Source organism: Pristiophorus japonicus, chromosome 6 (assembly GCF_044704955.1).
Source record: "Pristiophorus japonicus isolate sPriJap1 chromosome 6, sPriJap1.hap1, whole genome shotgun sequence".
Taxonomy (NCBI): Eukaryota; Metazoa; Chordata; class Chondrichthyes; family Pristiophoridae; genus Pristiophorus; species Pristiophorus japonicus.
This window is the reverse complement of record NC_091982.1, coordinates 190,500,175-190,524,788: the sequence shown is the minus strand read 5'-3', so window position 1 is coordinate 190,524,788 and position 24,614 is coordinate 190,500,175.

Below are 24,614 nucleotides of genomic sequence, written 5' to 3'. Positions count from 1 at the left end.
CGCAGCTTCGCCATGACCGGGACCAGCTTGGTTAGCTGGGTTAATCCACAGTTTATCAAAAGTTCTCTGACTCATCAACGACGGACCCGAGCCCGTATCCACTACCATGCTCACAGGGACTCCGTTGATTTTTACTTCCATTACCACTGGGGGCGAAAGTCGGTGCACATATACAGTCTCAACATCTCATCTTCTTCTGCCTGCTCCTCGCTGAACAGTGGATCATCCCCCATCTCCTCAGCCACATGGTGAGTCCGATTTCTTTTACACATACGCTGAAGGTGGCCTCTCAGGTGGCAGGTATTGCATGTCTACTCTGCAAACCTGCACCGGTGAGCCCCATGGCTTCCTCCGCAGCACCAGCATGGTGCTGCTTGATTGGCCCCCCCTCAGCAGACTCTGAGTTCCAGGACCCCGAGATCCGTGCTCTCTGCCCCGGGCAGAGCCACGTTCTGCAGTTTTGTCCGTGGTGGACGCTATCCTGTGGACAGTGCCTGCCGGGTTCGAGACTGTGTGGATCATTTGTTTGGTGCTGCAAGTCGAGGTCATATATGCCCGGCTGATGGTGATGGCCTTTGTCAGGGTGACTGTGGGTTCCGTGGCTAGCAGCTTGAAGGAGGCCCTCATGGCCAATCCCCATGACAAAAACGTCCCGCAATGCCTCGTCAAGGTGTGCGCCAAAATCACACGGCGCCATGAGTCTCCTGAGGTCCGCAGCATATTTGGTGACATCCTGGCCCTCGGGTCTGCAGTGATGGTAAAATTTGTATCTGGTCGTGAGGATGCTCTCCTTCGGTTTCAACTGGTCACGAATGAGTTCAGTCAGCTCCTTGTATGACTTGTCCCTGGCGCTCCCGGGTGCCAGCAAATCCCTGATGAGACAGTAAACCTCATCGCCACAACTGGAGAGCAATATCGCCTTACGCTTCTCTCTCAGTGCGTTCGTGTCCTCCGTCAGATCGTTTGCTGTGAAGTAGTACTCAAGTCTTTCCATAAAGGCCTCCCAATCATTGCCCACGGTAAAATCCTTTAGCGAGCCCAGAGTAGCCATGGTTGCGTGGAGTTCGTCCGCTTCCTTGTCACCAATGTGGTGTATGTAACACACAAATCACTGACTCCACAGGGTCTGGTGTTGATCTAACTGCTGTGACCTTGGTCCTTTATTGAACAGCTCCAGAGTGACTCTCAGGTGTGGTGGGCAGCCTTTTATACTGCCTTTTGCAGGTACTTTCAGGTCTTCCACCACAGCGCCCTCTGTGGTGTACCATTGTGCTTATTATACATTTGAGGTACCAGGACGATACACACATCAATACATAACAACGTACATGTGCTGTGACATCACCACGCTGATTGACAGCGGCGGGTGGGCCTTATGACCAATTATCAGCTAGTCAGCCTGACTTTGAGTCTATGGCCCACCCCCATTATGATCCATTTCTTGTAGGACTTTGAAAAAAATTCAAAGTCTTGAAAATGGATCTACTCACCGCACCAAGAGTTCCCGGGCTGAGTAACAGCTAAAAAAATCATAGGTGCGTGAGCTTTCTGAATTTAGGTTCCTGAGCCTCTAAAAGTAACTACAATTAACGTGGAGGGACAATCTTTTGTAGTAAGAGGGCCACAAGTTTGTTACACCTGATAGGGTCAAAGAGATGTATCAGAATGACAGTTTAACATTCTTGCATTTACGTTGCCAATAAAGCAGAATTATGGGGGAATATTTATAGTGGATAGTGTTGTGTATCTGTAAAGCATGCACTCCCATGTTCCGCCACCAGGGAGTTCATCCCCTGAAGTCCCAAGGGATTCCAGCATCCCTTGGGAGCACTGTATATAAGCCAGCCCCTAAGGCCTGTTCCTCACTCTGGAGTGTCTTATTAAAGACTGAGGTCACTGTTACTTTAATCTCCCTGTGTGCAGCCTCATCTGTGTTAGGAACACAATAGATAGGTATACAATTTTGCCTTGGCTTATTCTTGTGGCTATGATTGGGTGAGTGCAATGCAGTTCAGAGCTATGTAGGTATTTTGAAAACATAAATCTAAAAATAGAAATGACTAGAAATACTCAATAGCGAAAAAAGAATAGTTAGCATTAATCAAAACATGGAAGGGTTCCCCACAAAATGGTAACCTACTTTCTCTTCCAGATGTTGACTGAGCTGCTGTGCATTTCCAACATTTTCTAATTTTATTTAACATTTATAGCATTTATGTTTTTAACCATTCTAAAAATAAACTCAGATTTTGCCACGATACTCACCACCGATAACTATCTATTATCTGTTGCCTAGAAGATTACGAAAGATTCAGTCCCATTATTTACCCTGAAAGATGTTGCTGTAGATTGAGAGAGAAGAAAATAAACACCAAACCCTGTGCTATTTAACAGAGACAATGGGCTGAATCTTAACTCTCAAAAATGGGTGGGTTGGGGACGGGTGAGGTGTTAAACTTTTAAAATTCTAACCCCACTGCCAACCTGCCTCCAGGTTTAACAGAAACGGGACAACGGATGGGGAACCAACACACTCCCAGGAGCAGGGTTAGCAATTTAAATATTTTAATAACGCTGGCAATCTCAGATTTAACCTTGGCAGGTTTAACCCTGGCCGGCCGAGGTTCCCAGGCTTTGGGTAAGCTTGGCAGCTGAAGGAAGGCGAGGTCAGTTTACGGGAGAAGGTAGGTGCCTTTACAGCTTTGCTTGTGGGCCAGGAGTGCTTCCCCCATGGCCCCCAAGTAACCCCCGCATCAGACCCATCCCCACATACAAAGAACCTGGGATTGGGAATCATAGCAGCTGCAGGCTCCTTGACCTGGGGCTGCGGCTCGCTCTGGAGTGCTCCCCACCTGACTGTAAGCCAAGCCTATCAATCAGGCTGACTTCCGAGTGGGGAACCCACAGAAAAAAACTATCCACGCTGTGCAGTCTAAACCCCAGAGTGTGTGGGGAAACCCGGACCCCGACCGAGACTCCGCATCCTTGTGACGCAACCCACCCCTGTCAAGATCGAAGCCTTTATCAGAAGAAACTAGCTGTCTCTCTTTCGCCTCTATCCAAGAAGTCAATGTCAGCTTCAGTGGCCTAAGGAAGCAAACATCACACATACTTTTACAAACAGCAGTAATCACCTGCTGACAAGCTTGGATCAACTGCTGCGGACGACGCCTGCATCTGCGCACATACAGAGGCTTAACTCCAGGACTTAGTCGACGTATTTACTGAGGTGTACAAAAGCATGGGCCTTACTCTAAACATCCATAAGACAAAGGTCCTCCACCAGCCTGTCCTCGCTGCACAGCACTGCCCCCATGTCATTAAGATCCACGGCACGGCCCTGGGCAACGTGGACCATTTCCAATACATCGGGAGCCTCTTATAATCAAGAGCAGACATTGATGACGAGATTCAACACCGCCTCCAGTGCACCAGTGCAGCCTTTGGCCGCCTGAGGAAAAGAGTGTTTCAAGACCAGGCCCTCAAATCTGCCACCAAGCTCATGGTCTACAGGACTGTAGTAATACCCGCCCTCCTGTATGGCTCAGAGACATGGTCCATGTACAGTAGACACCTCAAGTCGCTGGAGAAATACTACCAACGATGTCTCCGCAAGATCCTACAATTTCCCTGGGAGGACAGACGCAACAACATTAGCGTCCTCGACCAGGCCAACTTCCCAGCATTGAAGCACTGACCATACTTGATCAGCTCCGTTGGGTAGGCCACATTGTTCGCATGCCAGACACGAGACTCTCAAAGCAAGTGCTCTACTTGGAACTCCTTCACGGCAAACGAGCCAAAAGTGGGCAGAGGAAACGTTACAAGGACATCCTCAAAGCCTCCCTGATAAAATGCAATATCCCCACTGACACCTGGGAGTTCCTGGCCAAAGACTGCCCTAAATGGAGGAAGTGCATCTGGGAGGGCGCCGAACACCTCGAGTCTTATCGCTGAGAGCATGCAGAAATCAAGCGCAGGCAGCGGAAAGAGCGTGCGGCAAACCTGTCCCACCCACCCTTTCCCTCAACGACTATCTGTCCCACCTGTGACAGGGACTGTGGTCCTTGTATTGGACAGTTCAGCCACCTAAGGACTCATTTTAAGAGTGGAAGCAAGTCTTCCTCGATTCCGAGGGACTGCCTATGATGATAATCAACTGCTGCCACAATTACTATTGCACTTCATCAAAAAATTAATTAATGATGTCAGTTCGATACTCCAAGTAGCTCTGTTGAATGTACTTTGATTATTGTTTACTGATTTTACCACGGATAAAGACAAATGTGTGCGAGAAGTGTTGATTGAATTTAGAAAGACTTTTAATCTTGTAAAAGGGTAAAGGTTATCTTGTCAGATTCTCAATTATGTTTTAACCGCGTATGTGATTTCTTACTTTTCCAGAGCACAGAAAGTAAAATGTCTTTAAACATTCTGAATATGCAACTGCAGCCTGAATTTGATAAATGGTGAAAACTGCACAGTTACCTATAATGTTGATAAATTATCTGGTGAAGTCTGCATTCTGGCAAAAATAGTTTCCGCCAAGTTGAAGCAATTGTGGGAAGGCTGCTTTGAAGGTTTTATCCTGGTTCTGATATTAATTACGAGCTTCAGCTGATGAATCGTTGAAACTCCACCTGTGTCTGGCTTCAATTTTTGACATTTGTGTCAATGAGGTGCAAAATGTGAAATGTATTACCTTCAGTAGATGGTTTCACATTCGGCAGGCTGCTGTTGTCCACCTGAGTTCAGATGCAAAACAACACAATGGGGAATCATATCACATCAGTAACATTGATTTTTTAACATTTATGTTTCTATAATGTTTGTAATTTCTTTACAAAGTTAAACAACTATTTTTCAATATGCTGCAAGTATGGGTGCATGGATGTTGTGAGGAGGATGCCAAGAGTCTGCAAAGGGATATAGACAGGCTAAGTGAGTGGGAAAAAAATTGGCAGATGGAGTATAACGTGGGAAAATGTGAGGTAATCCACTTTGGTAGGAAAAATAAAAAAGCAAATTATTATTTAAATGGGGAGAGATTACAGAATGCTGCGGTACAGAGGGATCTGAGGGTCCTTGTACATGAAACTCAAAAAGTTAGCATGCAAGTGGAGCAAATAATTAGGAAAGCAAATGGAATGTTGGCGTTTATTGCAAGGGGATGGAGTATAAATGTAGAGAAGTCCTGCTACAACTGTACAGGGTATTGGTGAGGCCACAACTGGAGAACTGCGTACAGTTTTGGTCTCCTTATTTAAGGAGGTATATACTTGCATTGGAGGCAGTTCAGAGAAGGTTCACGAGGTTGATTCCTGAGATGAAGGGGTTGTCATATGAGCAAAGGTTGAGTAGGTTGGGCCTATACTCATTGGAGTTTAGAAGACTGAGAGGTGAACTTTTTGAAACGTATAAGATTCTGAGGGGGCTTGACAGGGTAGATGCAGGTGTTGCCTCTCTTGGGGGAATCTAGAACTAGGAGGCATAGTCTCAGAATAAGGGGTCGCCATTTAAAACGGAAATGAGGAAGAATTTCTTCTTTCAGAGGGTTGTTAATCTTTGGAATTTTCTACCCCAGAGAGCTGTGGAGGCTGGGTCATTGAGTATATTTAACGTGGAGATAAACAGATTTTTGAATGATAAGGGAGTCAAGGGTTATGGGGAGAGGACAGGGAAGTGGAGTTGAAGTCAAGATCAGATCAGCCATGATCTTATTGAATGGCAGAGCAGGTTCGAGGGGCCAGATGGCCTACTCCTGCTTCTATTTCTTATGTTCTTATACCTGTTCCAGATCTTCACCAGTAGTACATGGAAAATGAAAATAGTAAGAGGTGAATGGCCATTGACTTTTCCATGTCTCTGTGGTGCAGCTTGACCTTTTCTTGGTGCCTGCTGATGATCGTAGAGTTGAGATCAGAAAACTCAAAATGGAAAATTGCAGATGTGGAACTTCATTCTAGTGCTCTGGCACAGTGCATTAGTGTTTCAGTAGGCTTTACCACTGTGTTCCCATTTTGTTGACAATCAGATCTTTCAGATCCTAGAAGGTCCCATGTGGAGCCTATGACCAAGATATGATGGACACTTTTTGTAATGTATGACATCAAAATTCATTGTGGGATTAGTGTATGCGAAGTAACTCTTGAATAAAAAAAAAACTGTATTTTCATACTTTGAAACACTATTGAATACAATTATTGTAGATGAATATAAATGGGAGGAGGAAAAAGCTTCTTGAAGAAGGAATGCCAGAAAGGCCCTGCCTTTACTGGATGGCTTTCTTTTTGTGACCATCCAACCAGCACTGCTGCTGTGTTTACGCTGCCATTTCGAGAGGGGGTGTGAATATGGCCATTTCGCTGTGTTTAGAGCAGTAATGCCAGTTTAATAACTTCTGCTGAGTGGCACTCTAGGCAGTGCTTATCAGCAGGCGAAAGGCCTCCATTTGCACATTGTGCTTGGGCTGTCAATTATGCACGAAGATAAAATCAGTGGAAGAGGGAGATTATTGGTAACTGTGGCCTAGAAATGGGAGCTACTTAGTCGGCTAGTTTTTAACAATTTGTCGACTATTGTTTATTTAGCACTTAATCTGGCATGTCTTACTGCGTCACAAAATCCTGTGATTGAGGAGATGGTGCAGGAAAAATGTAATTTTACAATGTCCAATATATACCCTAATTTAAGGTATAAATGTATTGTGAACAGGAGAAAAATCCAATATCTTCATGTAAAAGAGTGTTATAACATTTTAGCAGGTTGTTTTAATTTGCACTAATGTAGAAATATTGCAAATTGATTATTCTAAAAATCCTGATTGAAATAGAAATCTATTTTTCTTAAGGCTAACAAACGATTAAAAAAAATAATCGCAATTAATCTCTCGATTTATTTTTATCTCAACTAATCTTGGTTTTAAGCACATATTTAATTGATACAATAATTGCATCCCTCTGATTCATGTTTGTTTTATTACTGATGCTATTATATAGAAAAACATAAACTGAACTGTTTATTGTGAAGAGTACTTCTGTAATATTCAAACTCAGTTTGACAGTAGATACAAGTAACCATCTTTCTATCCAACGAACTGTTAGAAAGTTTCAAAAAATAAACTTTCCATTCACAAATCCTTCAATTTGCTCGATAAACTTTAGTTTATCTTTACCTATTAGTTTCTGCTGTAAATGATTTTCATAACAGTTTCTCAAGATAGTCGAGTTAAAGAGGTTAAATTATGACTGCATGTAGCATATATAGCAGTGAGTCATGCAGAGTTTTATTAGATCTCATGAAATAAATTTGGATCAAGACCAGCAAAAAACAACCCCAGCAATAACATTTCTTTTCTACTTTTATTTGACTGATTTATTGAAGAATGTAGATTCATAGAAACATAAAAACATAGAAAATAGGTGCAAGAGTAGGCCATTCGGCCCTTCGAGCCTGCACCACCATTCAATATGATCATGGCTGATCATTCACCTCAGTATCCCTTTCCTGCTTTCTCTCCATACCCCTTGATCCCTTTAGCCATAAGGGCCATATCTAAATCCCTCTTGAATATATCCAATGAACTGGCATCAGCAACTCTTTGCGGCAGGGAATTCCACAGGTTAACAACTCTCTGAGTGAAGAAGTTCCTCCTCATCTCAGTCCTAAATGGTCTACCCCTTATCCTAAGATTGTGTCCCCTGGTTCTGGACTTCCCCAACATCGGGAACATTCTTCCCGCATCTAACCTGTCCAGTCCCGTCAGAATCTGATATGTTTCTGAGATCCCCTCTCATCCTTCTAAACTCCAGTGTATAAAGGCCCAGTTGATCCAGTCTCTCCTCATATGTCAGACCAGCCATCCCTGGAATCAGTCTGGTGAACCTTCGCTGCACTCCCTCAATAGCAAGAACGTCCTTCCTCAGATTAGGAGACCAAAACTGAACATAATATTCCAGGTGAGGCCTCACCAAGGCCCTGCACAATTGCAGTAAGACCTCCCTGCTCCTATACTCAAATCCCCTAGCTATGAAGGCCAATATGCCATTTGGCTTCTTCACCGCCTGCTGTACCTGCATGCCAACTTTCAATGACTGATGAACCATGACACCCAGGTCTCGTTGCAACTCCCCTTTTCCTAATCTGCCACCATTCAGATAATATTCTGCCTTCATGTTTTTGCCCCCAAAGTGGATAACCTCACATTTATCCACATTATACTGCATCTGCCATTCATTTGCCCACTCACCTAACCTGTCCAAATCACTCTGCAGCCTTTTAGCATCCTCCTCACAGCTCACACCACCACCCAGTTTAGTGTCATCTGCAACCTTGGAGATATTACACTCAATTCCTTCATCCAAATCATTAATGTATAATGTAAAGAGCTGGGGTCCCAGTACTGAGCCCTGCAGCACTCCACTAGTCATTGCCTCCCATTCCAAAAAGGACCTGTTTATCCCGATTCTCTGCTTCCTGTCTGCCAACCAATTCTCTATCCACGTCAGTACATTACCCCCAATACCATGTGCTTTGATTTTGCACACCAATCTCTTCTGTGGGACCTTGTCAAAAGTCTTTTGAACATCCAACTACACCACATCCACTGGTACTCCCTTGTTCACTCTACTAGTTACATCCTCAAAAAATTCCAGAAGATTTGTCAAGCATGATTTCCCTTTCACAAATCCATGCTGACTTGGACCGATCCTGTCATTGCTTTCCAAATGCGTTGCTATTTCATCCTTAATAATTGATTCCAACATGTTCCACACTACTGATGTCAGACTAACCGGTCTATAATTACCCGTTTTCTCTCTCTCTCCTTTTTTAAAAAGTGGTGTTACATTAGCTACCCTCCAGTCCATAGAAACTGATCCAGAGTCGATAGACTGTTGGAAAATCATCACCAATGCATCCACTATTTCTAGGGCCACCTCCTTAAGTACTCTGGGGAGCAGACAATCAGACCTTAGGGATTTATCGGCCTTCAATCCCATCAATTTCCCCAACACAATTTCCCGCCTAATAAGGATATCCTTCAGTTCCTCCTTCTCACTAGACCCTCGGTCCTCTAGTACATCCGGAAGCTCATTTGTGTCTTCCTTCGTGAAGACAGAACCAAAGTATTTGTTCAATTGATCTGCCATTTCTTTGTTCCCCATTATTAGTTCACCTGAGTCCGACTGCAAGGGACCTACGTTTGTCTTCATTAATCTTTTGCTCTTCACATATCAATAGAAGCTTTTGCAGTCAGTTTTTATGTTCCCGGCAAGCTTCCTCTCGTACTCTATTTCCCCCCTCCTAATTGAACCCTTTGTCCTCCTCTGCTGAATTCTAAATTTCTCCCAGTCCTCAGGTTTGCTGCTTTATCTGGCCAATTTATATGCCTCTTCCTTGGATCTAACACTATCCTTAATTTCCTTTGTTAGCCATGGTTGAGCCATCTTCCCTGTTTTATTTTTACTCCAGACAGGGATGTACAACTGTTGAAGTTCATCCATGTGATCTATAAATGTTTGCCATTGCCTATCCACCATCAACCCTTTAAGTATCACTCGCCAGTCTATTCTAGCCAATTCACGACTCATGCCGTCGAAGTTAACTTTCCTTAAATTTAGGACCCTAGTTTCTGAATTAACTGTATCACTCTCCATCTTAATAAAGAATTCTACCATATTATGGTCAGACTTCCCCAAGGGGCCTCGCACAACAAGTTTGCTAATTAGTCCCTTCTCATTACACATCACCCAGTCTAGGATGGCCAGCTTTCTAGTTGGTTCCTCGACATATTGGTGAAGAAAACTATCCCTAATATACTCCAGGAAATCCTCCTCCACCGCATTGCTACCAGTTTGGTTAGCCCAATCTATATGTAAGTTAAAGTCGCCCATGATAGCTGTTGCACACATCCCTTATTTCTTGTTTGATGCTGTCCCCAACCTCACTACTACTGTTTGATGGCCTGTACACAACTCCCACCAGCGTTTTCTGCCCTTTGCTATTCCGCAGCTCCACCCATACCGATTCCTCATCATCCAAGCCAATGTCTTTCCTTACTATTGCATTAATTTCCTCTTTAACCAGCAACACCACCTCGCCTCCTTTTACTCTCTGTTTATCCTTCCTAAATGTTCATTTAAAAAAAAAGCATTTCTAATTTGTGCGATTTGCCTTTTAAGGGTGCACTGGAGAAACAAAGAGGGAAAATCCTGGAGTCATACGGGGGTGTTAGTGTGAATGTTTTCTCAGAAGTATCACTCAACACTCAGAGTCAGTTCTAACGCCAATGCGGCCTTTATTAACGCTCAGCGGGGAGGAAGTCTCAGGACTGTATCCAAGCTTCTCTCCACTGAACAAAGGGTTTCATGGATCTTTATATGTTTTACAACAGTTTACTACAGTTACATTAGACCAATAGCGTTAGTCTCTAAACATAAAGTGGCTCATTTGTTGCCAAGAGATGTGTTGCTAAGGGGTGTGTTGCTAGGGATGACTCATGTGTCTTGTAACATGGCCTGGGCCTCTCTTATCGTACTGTCCTTGGATGCTGGCATTGGGTAGCCTCCTTATTAGAGTTACATATTCGGTTCTTGTCAGCTCGGACTGATTCATGCCCTCGTTATGTGATGTAGGCCCCTCTTATCTCTATTTCTTGGGGCTCTGCTGTGTGGAGTTATAATGGTTTGTTATAGTTATCTTGTATCCAAGGCATTCCTGGCAGTGGGCCTCACAGGGTTATTGCTCGGTCAGCCTCAGTCAATAGTTCACAGCTTGACTACCTGATTTCCCATCATGCCTGGGCAGCCATTATATGTGTGGCCACTTTAAACTTATATGAGTTTAGATATATTCATCAGGTGCCTAATGCCTACAACAATTCCCTCCTTTCAGTAAAGGGACTAGTCCTAGTCCCCTTTTAACTGACCGCCCTACCTTTATTAGATTTTGTGCACGGCCCGGTACTCCCTGCCTCAACGTGCTGGCCAGTCACGCGGTTTCAGGAGTCCCGATTGCTTAAATCAAATTGACAAAGGCCAAATCCTCCTGCCCCCTTATTAGACAGGCTTGTTTAGTATCCGGGGAACGGTCATTGGTCCCTCTTCGTTGTGCGTGGTGCCTGCATGCCTGGCAGGCCATTATGCCCCATGTTATTGCTAAGATCAATTGTATCCCGACCAGTATGTGTGAAATTATTCGAATCCAAGGATGGATGTTCACATTTATTCCCCAGTCCCAGACCTATCTCCACCAACTCTGACTTTGTAAGTCTACATCGATATCTTCTTCCAGTAATTTAATTTTAGTTTGCAGTTGGTGGTAGAGCTTTATGGATTGACCCACCCTGAGCCTCAATTCTCGTAATAACCTGGGTGATATGCGCTTGCCCGATCGTGACAGGTCGTAGTGGCGTAAAGCAAAAGTTTGGCTGTGGTATAGGGCACTGCAGGTCATTATACTGGTATGAACGCTCTGTGGTAAAGACGCAGTATCTTCCCTTCCCTCCGTAGCCTGCCCTCGCGAAGTGTCTGTTTGCGGGCACTATTTCTAGTACGCACCCGTCGGTTCGGTTAAACCCGCACTCATCTAGCTCACCTCGGCCTACCGGGTGAGGGCATACTGTGATCTCCCCCCTTTGCTTGCAATCTGTTAGGGAAATCCCAGTCAGTATGTTGTTTCGGCGAACGGCGGAGGTGGTGGTCAGATAGTAACGTATGGAGACATTTTCCCGTATTACTCCGATATTCTCTAGTTGGTACAGGGGGAACGGCCCTGAGTCCGGCTTGGCTATAGGGATCATCAGGACTATCCCTATCCCAGTATTCCTACCCATCTGGCAATCTAGAATTGCTGGGTATACTCGGGTCAGTCCCTTCAGAGTACAATTATCCAGTGTCCCCCTCTGGTTAGCCAACTGAGCCAAATGTGAACTGTCTATCCAATCGGGTACTTCCCCGCGTTGGATCTGGTCGAGATTGTGGCGGATCTGTCCCACCATCCACAAACCATAAGCGTGACAGAGTTGCCCCTGTCTTTGCTTTCCTGTATCTTCTCTTTCTCTATCAATGAGGTGACTGATGGTTTTGGCGTGAGCTTCCAGGACTGAGATGCCATCCAACTGGATTTCTGCACCCTCCTTTCCTAGGTTGGCTTGGTCTTCCTGGTTTTGCTCCACCCTCTCATTTAACCCCTTCGTCACCCCTCTAAGCTGTTCCACCCTCTCATTTAACCCTTGTATGTCTATTTCCCTCTTTATCCTGGGGGCTGACCCCTGTCCTCGGAATCTACTGGCACCCATTGCATCGACAGCCTGCTGCATTACAACTTTACTTAATACATTGTACATTTTCCTTGACTGTTCTGTACAGTATTCCGGCATCTGGATGCCTGAAATATTGATTAGGACAGGCACAATTTCATGTTTAACATTATCATACAATAATTCCCCTTCGTTGTACATTACAATCCCATTTTCTGGTCCCTTAGTTGTTATGGGACAAGGCAGTTCCTCGGGCAATGTAGTGGTTCTTATGGGGCGCGGTGTCGGAGGGGGTGAGAAGCATACATACAATGATATTGCAGCCGCCCCCACCTCCTCGTAGTACCCACACAGCCCCACTCCCTTTTTGCAGATGACTGATTGCTGGGATTGTCCCGGAGGAGCGCAAATTATGCCGAAAGTACATTCATCGGGCCCTTTGACATCCCTCTGTTTAATGCAGCTGCTCCTTATACCCGTGGAGCACTGTAGACATACTCTTATTCTTATTAGGATTCTTATTAGGATTCACTTGTAACCATGCATTAAAATAAGTCCTGTCCTTGCTCCAGTCCTTAGCTGCTGGGATGCACATTCCATCCGTTAAATTAAACAAGACTCCATAGTTCATGTAGTTGTTTATTTCCTGAGTGGGCAAATGCATGGCAGATGAAGTATAATGTGGATAAATGTGAGGTTATCCACTTTGGTGGTAAAAACAGAGAGACAGACTATTTTCTGAATGGTGACAGATTAGGAAAAGGGAAGGTGCAACGAGACCTGGGTGTCATGGTACATCAGTCATTGAAGGTTGGCATGCAGGTACAGCAGGCGGTTAAGAAAGCAAATGGCATGTTGGCCTTCATAGCGAGGGGATTTGAATACAGGGGCAGGGAGGTGTTGCTACAGTTGTACAGGGCCTTGGTGAGGCCACACCTGGAGTATTGTGTACAGTTTTGGTCTCCTAACTTGAGGAAGGACATTCTTGCTATTGAGGGAGTGCAGCGAAGGTTCACCAGACTGATTCCCGGGATGGCGGGACTGACCTATCAAGAAAGATTGGATCAATTGGGCTTGTATTCACTGGAGTTCAGAAGAATGAGAGGGGACCTCATAGAAACGTTTAAAATTCTGACGGGTTTAGACAGGTTAGATGCAGAAAGAATGTTCCCAATGTTGGGGAAGTCCAGAACCAGGGGTCACAGTCTGAGGATAAGGGGTAAGCCATTTAGGACCGAGATGAGGAGAAACTTCTTCACCCAGAGAGTGGTGAACCTGTGGAATTCTCTACCACAGAAAGTAGTTGAGGCCAATTCACTAAATATATTCAAAAGGGAGTTAGATGAAGTCCTTACTACTCGGGGGATCAAGGGTTATGGCGAGAAAGCAGGAAGGGGGTACTGAAGTTTCATGTTCAGCCATGAACTCATTGAATGGCGGTGCAGGCTAGAAGGGCTGAATGGCCTGCTCCTGCACCTATTTTCTATGTTTCTATGTTTCTAATCCGTCGGTGTCGTCCAGGGTACATGCCTGTCGCAGGGCTATCCATATTACGAGGAGTGCCGTTCGTATTCCCATTCTGGTAGGTATTATCTGTAATTTTAAACAGACGGCCTGGTCGTCACCAGGGGTTAGGTTTTGCTCTATGAGTATCCCTGTCACCCTGCAAAATCAGAAGCACAAGGTTATAATCGAACCATTTCGAGTTGAATCTGTGGGGCGTGCGCCCGTGTCTTTACCCACTAAAATATTACCCAAACTCCTATTATGACCAAGGCCAAAGCTATTCCTCCGAACATCGTTGTCTGCTTTACCGTTAGGTTGGGTTTGTGGACTACACCTACCCACCGTGGGGTACATTGGCTCTATTGCCATAGGTGATGGTGCTATGGCTGCGCACTGCACTATCCGTCTAGTCCCGTTATCTCTTTCAGCCTGTTTATCTCAGCTTTTAACTCTTCAATTTGTTTTGTTTGAGTATCTATTTCTTTATTGTATCAGGCAAGTATTACATAAGCTAGTTCTGTTTTTATTTTTGTTTCCTCCGTTAGGTGAGTCTTATTTTCTATTAAGAAATCCAAATTAATAATGTTCAGTATAAAACGGCTGTCAATGGAAAGGGTTAACTCCTTTCCAGGTTTGTAAGAAGACCTGATGTCATTACGTGACTTCACGTAATCATCTGAAAAGAAAAGTCTTTGTGCCTTCAAACTTGCTTAGAAATTAGGAATCCGTTAAACAGCATAAATCATTAGAGTAAACCCAATGTTTTCTTAACTTCTAATTCAAGTACTTGCCAAATAAATCTTTTTTTTTTAATTGATATAAAACAAGACCACACATTTTTAATAGCAATATTGTTTACTGAAATTCAATTTTTTTTAAAAATTTCTCTCTTTCTCCTCGTTATCTTCAAAACCCTCCTGCTTGTTTAGACTGTTCGGGACTTTTCTTGATAAACACTGTCCATTTTGGAAATCTTTTCAAACTGCATTGAAACTTTCTCATAATTTAAAATCATTATCAATGTTGAGTGTTTTTTTACCTCTTCCAAAATTTTGTTTTCTTTTTCTAATTAAACCAATATCTTTTTTTTTCACAGCAAACATCAACTAGTATTTAGTAAGTTATGTCTTTTTTCCATCACAAACACATTTTTTTTTCAGCACTTATTTTAGTCCGTTACATCTTTTTTTTTCTTTCTTCAAATTAGGTTTTGTATTTTACACGGAGGGCCCGTAACTCCATAAAGTTGTTAATTTAAAATCATTTGTTTACTTTCAAAGTGGCGTCTTTATCTTTTTCTTTTCTCCATAACTGGAATGGAGTCCATCTTTGAGGGTTTGAGGGCTGCTTTTTGTTATCTCAAAATGCTCCAGTTTCAAAGTCGTTACTAAAGCTTGCTGTTTTTAACATTTTCCAAAAGTCCCTTTTACACCTTCGCAGATAGCTCGCCACTCGCCCAGGAGTTTGACCTGATCAGATTTAATTTAATAATAATTTTTTTTTTTGAATCCACCTCAGTATTTTCTGTGCCTTCTCTGAATATCTCAAAATCCCAATTCAAACTTTGTAATTTCAATCTTTATTTAAAACCTTTTTTTTGTTTTGCGCTAGAAGCTTTCTTAAAAGGCATTCTTTATCTCATTCCGAGACTAAATTTATGTCTTTCAATCCAATGTAATCAATCATTGCACGTTTTCTTTCGACAAGTAAATTCTTTTTTTTTAACCACCGGGACCATGTATTTATTATGTTTTACTCAACAAACCTATCCTTTGTACATTTCCTAGCTCCGTAACTTATCATCCGAATAAATCCACACCTGCGTTTCTAACTTAAAATGTCTTAAAACTTCCCACATACAGGACAACACTACAAAGGGTTAAAAAAAGACTTTCACTCTGTTTCTAAAATAAACAGACACTTGCATTCCTCTTCCAACCAGGCTTTCAGAAAAATTCATTCCGCAGTCACAAAATCACACAGGAACTCTCAGTCAACGACCAGACATTTACAACAATCTCTCTTCTTTCCTATTAATTTTTGGATCCATTGAAACTTTCAGAGAATTCATAGTTTTATCTAAATAATTCCTCACATAACCTTTGTAGTGGACTACCGGTATTGTTTTTTTTTCCGTTCCTTCACCCACCATTCCTGTTGGGCTGCTGGCAGGTCCCACCCTGCTCTAATCATTTTCTCGATTAGTTTCTTTTGCTTTTCCGCCAGATGGCGGGTAAGGGACGCTTCTGATCCCCACTCGAGTTTACTTGCTTTCATGGCCATTCCCGGGTAGGACTAGTACCGTTAGGAATCTACTCTCAGAGGTCCGCTTCCTTCCTAGCGCAACTTGGAGTAGACCGTCTCCTAGCTACTGTCAGGTCACAAGTTCTGCTGTTACACAAACTTATACAATTCTTAAAACGCGTTTAAGCAATTTCCCGCAGTGCTCTACGCCTCCTTAACGACTACCTACCACCGCTCGGCCCGTTTGTCCGACTCTGTTCACAGGTTTGGATTCCGTTAGCCACTATACACCACTTGGTTCTACCCCGGGGTATTTCAAATTACACTACTGGGTCCGGAAGATGTCTTTCAGTATCACGATCCCACGGTCTAAGTGTGTTCCCTACGCCTACTTGGTTCCTGGCCGTCACGTGGGACAAAAGTCCTCTTAATTCAGGCTCAGGCTAGGCGTTTGAGATATTAGACCATCTCCTCATGTTGATCAATCAGCGTTCACCTTCCGCACCCTTTATACTTAAAAATCGTTTTTTTATACTCACCCGGGTTTTTCCAAGCGCGTCCAGCGACTCCGGGGAATCCTGCCGACTACGCCACTGTTAGCGTGAATGTTTTCTCAGAAGTATCACTCAACACTCAGAGTCGGTTCCAACGCCAATGCGGCCTTTATTAACGCTCAGCGGGGAGGAAGTCTCAGGACTATATCCAGGCTTCTCTCCACTGAACAAAGGGTTTCATGGATCTTTATATGTTTTACAACAGTTTACTACAGTTACATTAGACCAATAGCATTAGTCTCTAAACGTAAAGTGGCTCATGTGTTGCCAAGAGATGTGTTGCTAAGGGGTGTTTTGCTAGGGATGACTCATGTGTCTTGTAACATGGCCTGGGCCTCTCTTATCTTACTGTCCTTGGATGCTGGCATTGGGTAGCCTCCTTATTAGAGTTACATATTCGGTTCTTGTCAGCTCGGACTGATTCATGCCCTCGTTATGTGATGTAGGCCCCTCTTATCTCTATTTCTTGGGGCTCTGCTGTGTGGAGTTATAATGGTTTGTTATAGTTATCTTGTATCCAAGGCATTCCTGGCAGTGGACCTCACAGGGTTATTGCTCGGTCAGCCTCAGTCAATAGTTCACAGTGGGGAAAATGTTGGAATCAATCATTAAGGATGAAATAGCAGCGCATTTGGAAAGCAGTGACAGGATTGGACCGCGTCAGCATGGATTTATGAAAGGGAATCATGCTTAACAAATCTTCTGGAATTTTTTGAGGTTGTAACTAGTAGAGTGGACAAGGGAGAACCAGTGGATGTGGTGTATTTGGACTTTCAAAAGGCTTTTGACAAGGTCCCGCACAAGAGATTGGTGTGCAAAATCAAAGCACATGGTATTGGGGTTAATAGACTGACGTGGATAGAGAACTGGTTGGCAGACAGGAAGCAGAGAGTCGGGATAAACGGGTCCTTTTCAGAATGGCAGGCAGTGACTAGTGGAGTGCCGCTGGGCTCAGTGCTGGGACCTCAGCTCTTTACAATATACATTAACGATTTAGATGAAGGAATTGAGTATAATATCTCCAAGTTTGCAGATGACATTAAACTGGGTGGCGGTGTGAGCTGTGAGGAGAACGCTAAGAGGCTGCAGGGTGACTTGGACAGGTTAGGTGAGTGGGCAAATGCATGGCAGATGCAGTATAATGTGGATAAATGTGAGGTTATACATTTTGGGGGCAAAAACACGAAAGCAGAATATTATCTGGATGGCAGCAGATTAGGAAAAGGGGAGGTGCAACGAGACCTGGGTGTCATGGTTCATCAGTCACTGAAAGTGGGCATGCAGGTACAGCAGGCGGTGAAGAAGGCAAATGATATGTTCGCCCTCATACCTAGGGGATTTGAGTATAGGAGCAGGAGGTCTTACTGCAGTTGTACAGGGCCTTAGTGAGGCCTCACCTGGAATATTGTGTTCAGTTTTGATCTCCTAATCTGAGGAAGGACGTTCTTGCTATTCAGGGAGTGCAGCGAAGGTTCACCAGACTGGTTCCAGGGATGGCTGGGCTGCCATATGAGGAGAGACTGGATCAACTGGGCCTTTATTACTGGAGTTTAGAAGGATGAGAGGGGATCTCATAGAAACGTATAAGATTCTGACGGGACTGGACAGGTTAGATGCAGGAAGAATGTTCCCGATGTTGGGGAAGTCCAGAACCAGGGGACATAGGATAAGGGTTAGGCCATTTAGGACTAAGATGAGGAGAAACTTCTTCACTCAGAGAGTTGTTAACCTATGGAATTCCCTGCCGCAGAGAGTTGTTGATGCCAGTTCTTTGGATATATTCAAGAGGGAGTTAGATATGGCCCCTAAGGCTTAGGGGATCAAGGGGTATGGAGAGAAAGCAGGAAAGGGATACTGAGGGAATGATCAGCCATGATCTTATTGAATGGCGGTGCAGGCTCGAAGGGCCGAATGGCCTACTCCTGCACCTATTTTCTATGTTTCTATGTTTCTATGTTGACTACCTGATTTCCCATCATGCCTGGGCTGCCATTTTATGTCTGGCCACTTTAAACTTATATGAGTTTAGATATATTCAGCAGGTGCCTAATGCCTACAACAGGGGCATGAAAAAAATGGCACAGAATCAAATCTTATTAGATTTGGGGAAGTACAGGTAAACTCGCAAGTCTGCTGGTATTGCAGTGAGAATCAATAAAAGTTGGTTTAAGAATTATTCTAAAATCTAGGAATAGAAAGGAGATTAGTAAAACTTAAAATTAGGGAAACTTAGCTGCATGCAAGTCTTGGTTCAATTGAACCTTTCCCTGTACTGTAAGAACAGAAAACATAATATTTTGCCCTCTTGTGGCAATAGGCTGTATCGCTACAGTACACTTCCAGAACACTGCAAACAAATCTACTTCTTTCAAAAGTCTAGATCAGTTCCAAGTACTTTGCTTTAAAAAATAGCAATTGAAATGGCTCAAAGAAACTGTGGAAATGTAAATATATAATTAAAAAACATACATATATGCACAGGCGACTGATCACACACCCTCGGCTTTTTTAACTGGTGCTGGTGCAGTACTGACACCATTTAAGCAGCAATGTGAATGGAACAGTGCAGTGATTTCCCTGCAATGTTGTAGAAAAACAGTTTGCATCATCCCTCCATAAAATGCCTTTTTGGTTTTCGGCTCCTTCCAGGTTGTATTGGGGACATCTCCTGTCTCTCCCAGTCTGCAGTGCACAGCTGCATCAAACAGATCACCAATGGCCTTGCCAGGGAAAACCAGTACATTACCATCTCAATGGATGTCAACAGTCAGAATGAGAAAGCTCTAGGATTTGCAGCAGTGGTCAGGTTCTTTCATGTCCAGGGCATCATAGACTGCACTCATGTGCACCAGAAGACAAGCCAGCAGCTTATCTGAACAGGAAGGCCTTCCATTCCATCAATGTATAACCAGTGAGTTATCAGCACAGATGGATAATGCAAGTCTTCAACAGTCTCACTGGCTGATGCCTTCATTCTGTGACATCAATTCATCTCCCCACCTTTCCTCCCATCCAGAAGCATTAGAGGATGGCTGTTACACACATGGCTGATGACATCTCTCCGCAACCCTACAACATCACACAGGTGCAATGAGAGCCATGAGACCACCAGGAGCTTCATAGAGCATACCAATGGCATATTGAATCAAAGGTTCAGGTGCTTTGACCCCTCTGGGAGCCCTTACAATATGCGTAATATATGCACCTGTGAATATGCTCCCAGATTTGCAGAGCTGTTGTGTTCCATTATTTGAAGGGACTGCTCCTCAAATTCTGGTTGCACTTCAGTCCCACACTCCTGATCTTTGGGCACCCTGTGCGGAGGGGAGCGGGTAAGTTGGAAGGCCTCCTCGTAGGACTGCTCCTGGGCATGGCCATCAGCCGGTTTAGGTAGCGGGCTGTCGAGGGGGTCGTTCAGCCTGACTACCTGTCTCTCTTCCAAGGTTACATCCGAGCCAGGGTATCTCTGGAGATGGAACACGCGGTGTCCACCGGTACGCTTGCGGCCTTCCGTGAGAGGTGGGCGCCGGAGGGACTGGAGTGCATCATCACCCCCGTCTACCAAATTTTTATTTGATGCTTTTTGTCTCAAGTTTTATATGTTTATTGTGCCAGTTTTAGTGCCCCCCCGCTTTAAGCCAGGGGGCACATATATAATTTGTGTTTTTAGTGCCCTCAAACCCCGCCCCCCAACAAAAAAAAAACAAGGGGGCACTTGTTTGAAAGTGTTTGGTGTGTCCCCACCCTTAGGGGGCACTTGACTTTGATTTAATGATTTTTTTTATTGTTCACAACAAAATAGTTGCAGAGCTGTTGAATTATGAATGGCTTATTCAGTCATGTGATGTTCACAAGACACAATAAAACCCAGCCAGTTGGGCTTAGGGGATCCACGATGAGGCATGTGGTTGTGAGTCTGGTGGATGAACTGGTAATGTGTAGTATGATTCTTAAACCTTTGCTACTAAATCAACTAGTTCTTAATGGCAATGTGTTGCTATGAATTCTTAAGCAAAGAACCCATGAAGCAAATACATTGCAGACTGGTGATGAGGATGGGAGTTTCATCATAAAAACATTTTTGGTGGAATTGCCTTTTATGACAAAGCAAATGCAAGTGGAGCACAGCAAGAAGATATGCCAGCAGAGTGATTCCTGAATGAGCATCTGGTAGTACCATTCCTTTTTTTTTGTGAGTACTGAACAGTGTTGAACTGACAAAAAGAGCTTGTGGAAAGCCATTTAGAGTAATTGAAAAGCAATTCAAGATTATTGAGAGTGATTAACGGCTACTACGCTAAGAAGGCAATATGGATGTAACAATGAGTTATGTCAGTAATTTCGGAGCCTTTCATAAGAATAAAGAATTGTTTAGATCCTACAGTGATAAATAATCTTTTGAAATATTTAATAAATACCTTGGTGTCAAAATTGCCCACCGCCGGAAATGTGGCGCACCTACCTTGTTTCAGATGTTTTTCCCGGCGCGGTTGATGTGGTGGCCTCTTGAGTGAAATTCCGTTCTTTAGCTATTCTTTTCCAGCGGCCCGGAAGTTGGTCATAATGGGACCGGAAGTGCGGAGGTGAGCAGAAGTTCGCACACTGGGGGGTTGGAAGCTCGGTGCGGTCGGAGTGTCCTCTGCTGTCAGTCATCAGCATAGTGCTGATGATGTCATCACACTGGCACATCACCACGTCGCTCCCTTTCATTTAAAGAGGAGAGCCTGTGCGATTCTTGAAGTTCGGTCCACTGGGCCACCAGGGAGGGTTTCGGCCGGGCCAGCAGCCTGGCACCCAAGACGGGATACCAGGCTGCCTGTTGGCGGCCGGCCGAACCCGTGGGCATAATTGTCGTCCTGACCTGGCAGTCAGCCGACAAAAAAGAATTAAGATGGTGGGCGCAGAAGTAGCTCCTCCCCTTTAATGGCAGCCGCACCACCATTTTAGAAGCACTCCAAGCATAGTGCACCAGCAGAAAAAGCTGCTGGTGGCACCAAGTGGCAGCAGCCAGATTTTCTCCGTAGAATTTCACGATCGGGAGGGCTAACATCGGTGGTGCGTGCTCTGATGATGCACTTAGGATGGATCGGCAGCAATGGAGCGGTAGTGGGGGGAGCGGGTCATCGCTGGGATACCGCAGATGCGAACTTTCCAAATGGCAGCCATTCCATGAAAAATTGGCAGCCATTCCACTCCGTAGCATGGCTGCGCTTTCTGGTGGTATCAGGTCTTTAGAGAATGGGCAATTTCAGCCACTTTGCTTCTAAAAAAAAAGGGGGAAGCAGTGTAATATATCTATCTGAGTATGCTCACAGTTTGCAGAACTGTAATTTCTGCGGTCTAGAGGAGTCCGTGTTCCATGTCTATGTTGAATGTGTGAGGTTGAAGCCCCTCTTCCAATATCTGAAGGGGCTGCTCCTCAAATTCTGGTTGCACTTCAGTCCCACACCCCTGATATTTGGGCACCCTGTGCGGAGGGGAGCGGGCAGGTCGGAAGGCCTCCTCGTAGGACTGCTCCTGGGCATGGCCAAGGGTGCCATCAGCTGCTCCAGGCAGCGGGCGGTCGAGGGGGTCATTCAGCCCGACTGCCTGCCTCTCTTCCGCGGTTACATCCGAGCCAGGGTGTCCCTGGAGATGGAGCACATGGTGTCCACCGGTACGCTCGAGGCCTTCCACAAGATTTGGGCGCCGGAGGGACTGGAGTGCATCATCACCCCTGTCAACCAAATTTTAATTTGATTTTATGTCTAAATGTTAATTTGTTTAACTTGCCGGTTTTAGTGCTCCCCCTTTTAGCCAGGGGGCACTTGTATAATTTGTGTTTCAGTGCCCTCAAAAAACAAGGGGGCACTTGAAAATTTTTTAGAGAGTGCCCCCCCTTTAATCAGGGGGCACTTGATTACTGATTGCAACTAAAATAGTTGCAGAGCTGTAATTTCTGCGGTCTAGATGAATCCATGTATATGTCAAATGTGAGGTTGAAGCCCCTCTTCCAATATCTGAAGGGGCTGCTCCTCAAATTCTAGTTGCACTTCAGTCCCACACTCCTGATATTTGGGCACTCTGTGCGGAGGGGAGCGGGCAGGTTGGAAGGCCTCCTTGTAGGACTGCTCCTGGGCACGGCCAAGGGGGATTTCAGCCAGTCCAGGCACGGGCGGTCGAGGGGGTCGTTCAGCCAGACTGCCTGCCTCTCTTCCGCTGTTACATCAGAGCCAGGGTGTCCCTGGAGATGGAGCACGCGGTGTCCACCGGTACGCTCGAGGCCTTCCACGATAGGTGGGCGCCGGAGGGTCTGGAGTGCATCATCACCCCTGGCAACCAAATTTTAATTTGATCCTTAATGTCTAAAGTTTAATTTGTTTAAGTTTGTCTGCTTTAGGCTCCCCCCCTACCCCCTTTTAGCCAGGGGGCACTTATATAATTTGTGTTTTTAGTGCCCTCAAAAACCCCCCCCAAAAAACAAGGGGGGACTTATATGAAAGTGTTTGGATAATGCCACCCCCCCCCCAACTTTAACCAGGGGGTACTTGTTTATTGTCTACACAAAATAGTTGCAGAGCTGTTGAATTGTGAGTGGCTTAGCCAGTCACATAATGTTTACAAGACTCAATAAAACACCAGACAGTTGGGTTTAGAGGATCCTCAATGAGGCATGTGGTTGTGAGTCTAGTGGATGAACTGGTAATATGTAGTGTGATTGTTAAACCTTTGCTAATAAATCAACTAGTTCTCAATCGCAATGTGTTGCTATGAATTCTTAAGCAAAGACCCATGAAGAAAATACTTTACAATCTGGCTCAAACAAAGTGGGCTGCATCATTGTAGTGTAATGCATTCTGCACAACCAGGCGATGCAAAGAGGATTGGAGTTGGAGGAGGCACAGCAACAAGAAAAGATTTCATCAAATCAGGAAGAATTGGATGAAGGCGAGGAAGAACCACAAGAAGGAAATGCAGTGCCACAGATTGCAGCTACAGTGGCCAGTGAGCAGTTGATAGAGCAGCAGTGACCTCCTCGATCACCATACCTGAAAAGTCAGAGAAAACCCCTCAGCATGAACAGTCCTTGTTATCTCTTCACCACTCCCTTGATTCTGAATTAAGGAATACTGGGAGTTAGTGTAAAAGGGGTGATAGCGAATTGCCATCCTGTTTTACATCTCTCTCGATTTATATTTTCAGTGAAGTCAGTGGTTGGATAATAGCAGATGACAGGCATCATAATGCAGCTTGATGTCATTAAGCTACCTGAGGTTCTTCTAAGGTTCATGCAGGGATGCAAATAATAGTGAGACCCTGTTCAGAGAAACCCCTGGCATTGAAATGTCCTGCTCTGAATGCTCTGGAGGGGCCACTGATCTCCAGTGCTTGCTGCTCCAGCTCCAACAGCACAATGAGGCTGGTTGATCCTCCCCTGGTCTTAATCCTCTCCCTTGTGTTGTGCACTGTCTTGCCCTCCCCTGTCTTGCAGAGACAGGGAGAGCAAAAATTAGTGAATGTCTACTACAAAAGGGAGTGCAGATATATGGGGCCTCTGCTTGTTGTGCACATGCTGAGACGAGAATAATCATGGTGCCAGCAAGATGGGGAAAGCATGTCTATGGAGTGTGAAGTGAGGAAGTAGGCATAAGAGAGGTTGGTGGTTGTGCAAAGGTAGCAAGTGAGAATAGAATGGTGTTGGTGGCTAATGTGAAGGGAGCAAGGAAGAGGTTCTGATGAAAGGTCACAGACCTGAAATGATAACTCTGTTTCTCTCCCCACAGATGTTGTCTGACCTGAGTATTTCCAGCAATTTCTGTTTATATTTCAGATTTCCAGCATCCGCAGTACTTTGCTTTTTGTTGTCGAGGTGAGTATGTGTTTGTAATAAGAATGAAAAGTGGTATACTGAGCCCTTGTGCTCAGGATGTGCCCATGGTGAAGGACGCGATCGAGAGGAGGGAATTGTTCAGAGTGCTGGGGAAGTGAGATAAGGATTGTTGTTGAGAGAGATGCAGAAATGAAGAGCTGTACTTACCCTACTCATCTTGTGAGGTCATTGAAGCTGCACT